Consider the following 3721-nt stretch of genomic DNA (forward strand, 5'->3'; position numbering starts at 1 on the left):
ATTAGGAACTCTATGAACTTCTCCAAAAGAAAATGTTTCACGAGCAATGGACCAATTTATTCATTCTTGGTATTGTAACTTTGAGTGTACCATTCATTGAGTTTTTGTCTATTGTTTGTTGTTGTTTGATGTATGAATATATGCCACTTCAGGCAATTCATCATTAGTATAGATTTAAATCTTTCTTATTATATATTCTCTACTTGTAAATGCTTTTCCTTTTTTTATTTTTCTTCTTTGGTTGTGGTGTATCTCAAAATTTGTGATTCAGTTTCATTTTTGTTACATTAATAATACATCATATACACACCACTGATACATTGTAAATAAATCGATACAAATCGCTGATACACAACTGATACATTGTAGATACATATTTTTATTTTTTTGATTATTTTAACGAAATACATTTTGTCAATACATCATAAATTATAAAGTTAAAATCATTTTCTCTTATTAACAACATATTGCTTGATATGTCGTAAACTTTTAGTTATCTCTAACTACAATTTAACTTGATTCAATTTTTATGTATATGTTATTATGTATGCATATTAGATACATTAACAATATATCTAAAATATTTTTTTAGATATGTCTAAGATTAACTTCAACTAATGACAAATTTAATGAAGACATTATATAGTTATTTGTTCAGTTTATTATATATATATACATATTGGATACATCATATATACACCACTGATACATTTTAGATAAACCGCCAATGCATCATATGTTATTATGTTAAATACTAAAAACATGCGAAAGTTGGTGATTTTTTGTGCATTTAAGCCTTTTTGCAATCATATGCTCTTATTAACAACATATTGTTTGATTTGTCTCTAACTAAAACTTAAGTTGGTTCAGTTTTTATGTACATGTTATTATGTATACATATTAGATACAGAAACGATACATTATACATACAACATTGGTATATCGTTGATATATCATAGATACATCATTTATTATATCTTCTAAAATAAGTCTCCAATTCATAATAATTTTTTTCAACGAATAAATTTTGGAAAAAATGATACATTGTAAATACATCGCCGATGCATTATTTTCTACAAACAAAAGTAATTCGAATATCCCTATTTAAAGAATCCATTATGACAAAACCACATCCTTAACTAATTCAAGTTTCTGGGTTCTTGAAAACTTGAAACAGATTCGTCCAATAATAAATAATTTAGTAAAATTGCTTAATTAGTGAAATTGGTTGATTAATTAACCAAATAAAATCATAAAAACTGAAATTGAGTTGCAAATATATTTTGATACATTAGTGATACATAAAAGATACATAAACGATACATTGTAGATAAATTGCCGATACATTATAGATACACAACTGATACACCGTAGATCCACATTTTTATTTTTTGCATTATTTTAACGAAATAAATTTTATAGATACACCATAGATTATAAAATTTAAAATCATATGCTCTTATTAACAACATATTGCTTGATCTGCCATAAATTTTTAGCTATCACTAACAAAAATTTAAGTAGATTCAGTTTTTAAGTATATATTATTATGTATATATATTAGATACATCAACGATATATTATATATACAACATTAATATATCGCTAATACATTATAGATATATCATCTATTATAACTTCTAGACAGTCTACAACTCGTTATAATTAATTTCAACGAATAAATTTTGGAGAGACTGATACATTATAGATACATCGTCGATACATTATTTTTAATGAACAAAAGTAATTCGAATATCCCTATTTAAAAAACTCATTATGACAAAATTACATCCTTAACTAATCCAAGTTTCTGGGTTCTTGAAAACTTGAAACAGATTCGTCCAATAATAAAAATTTAGTACAATTGCTTAATTAGTGAAATTGGTTGATTAATTAACCAAATAAAATCATAAAAACTGAAATTGAGTTGCAAATATATTTTGATACATTAGTGATACATAAAAGATACATAAATGATACCTGTTTAAATAATTCTAACACGCTGACACGCGTTGATGCGTGACTAGCACGCTTTTCTGACACGTGTGTCAGACGCGTTACTGTCATGTTGTCACGCGTTTTTACAGCTGTTAACACGTTTTTTTTGACTTTTTTTTTTGACTTTAAGTGTGACATGTGTCTATTATTTAGTGGTTGGCTAGTAAATGTAAACTTTTAGCTTATTTGGTTATGAATGTAAAGATTTTGGATTTGGGCTATTTGAGTAATATTTGGTCTATTTTGGAATATTTTTATTTTTTCCTCTATTTTTAATAAAAGAGTTTTACTATTTTATTTCCTTCTTTCTTGCATGGGCTTGGGAAACCCATACAAATGTAATTAGAGACCTGCTCTTGATTAAATAGAAACAGCAGCACGCATAAGTTACTGCGTGCTGCATAGATTTCTTTTCCTTAAATATTTAATACTATTTTAAAATCCTAAATTTTACCGTCATAATTAGCAAACCCTAGCCGTCTCTAAGCTCTAGCAAAATACTGAAATCTTACGTCCAAATCCTCTCTTTTTCTGCTGCAAATCGGTAAGTTAGTTCGTCTAATTTTTGTTTTAGTTTTTTAGCGCAACGTTCCGTATTTTGATCCGTTCTCATTCGTTCTAGCACCGAATCGAGTTCTGTTTGTTTGCCGCCGTAGTTAACTCAATCCTCTTCGATTCAACGCTTGAAATTCGTTTTTTTGGTATGTTATTCTCTCCGTACTAAGCGCCGTCGTTTAACTGTTTTTTTTGGGTTTATGTTTTCTGTTTTGCTTTGGTTTGATGTTGCTGCCGATGCATGCTTGTGGCCTTCATTATGAGTTTGAAATGTGTATAAGTGAATTTTTAGTGTCGTATGAGGTTATGATTGAACGTAGACTAATTGTTGTTGCACTCTGGAAATATCCAGTTTAGATACACAGTAGAGCAATGGTGCTCTAAAATTTCATCAGGGCAAGACAATTGCATTTTAGTTCATTATATTCAAAGATTATTAAATGGAGATGAGATTAAAAATATTGATAAAAAATATAATATTAAGCATACACAGTTAAAGAGATTCAAGAATGCACTATAGTTTGTTATTATTTCTTAAGTTTAAACGATGACTTAAGTGATGAAGCAGAAAATTACATAACATATATATATAGGCGGCAATGATTACTTTTTTTTTTAAATATGTGTTTGGTCTTGTGCATAAATTCTATGGTTAGTTGATTTATGGGCTTAATGATGGGCCATTTAAATTTAATTTCTTTTGGTTTGTTTTTCTTAAACAAGAGTTATGATTAATTATCAATTTTGAATCCGGACTTTCGATTATCATTTTGATTTCTAATTAGTAATTGTTACTATTATTTTATAAATATAAATAATGTTAGTTTCGATTATAATATAAATTATTTTAATCAAAAAACGATAATTATATTCTAACCTATATCCGTATAATTACTTGGGTTAAAATTATAAATTAAGCTTTTAATATATTTTTTAAATTATTTGGGTTAAGTAATTTATTTTATATATTGGTTACTTGAGGTTAAAACTATTGAGTTCCGTTTTAATTATGAATTATTATTTTATCAAAATTATTATTTTTGATATTATAATCTATGGATTATATTTTTGATAAAATGGTTGTGTCGGGTTAGACATTGGTCGCTCAACATGTGAGAAGAAACTGAGCTACGTGTTGACTCAGTTGACTCACTACGTTGGAATTATT

This window comes from Mercurialis annua, linkage group LG3, assembly GCF_937616625.2.
Source record: "Mercurialis annua linkage group LG3, ddMerAnnu1.2, whole genome shotgun sequence".
Taxonomy (NCBI): domain Eukaryota; kingdom Viridiplantae; phylum Streptophyta; class Magnoliopsida; order Malpighiales; family Euphorbiaceae; genus Mercurialis; species Mercurialis annua.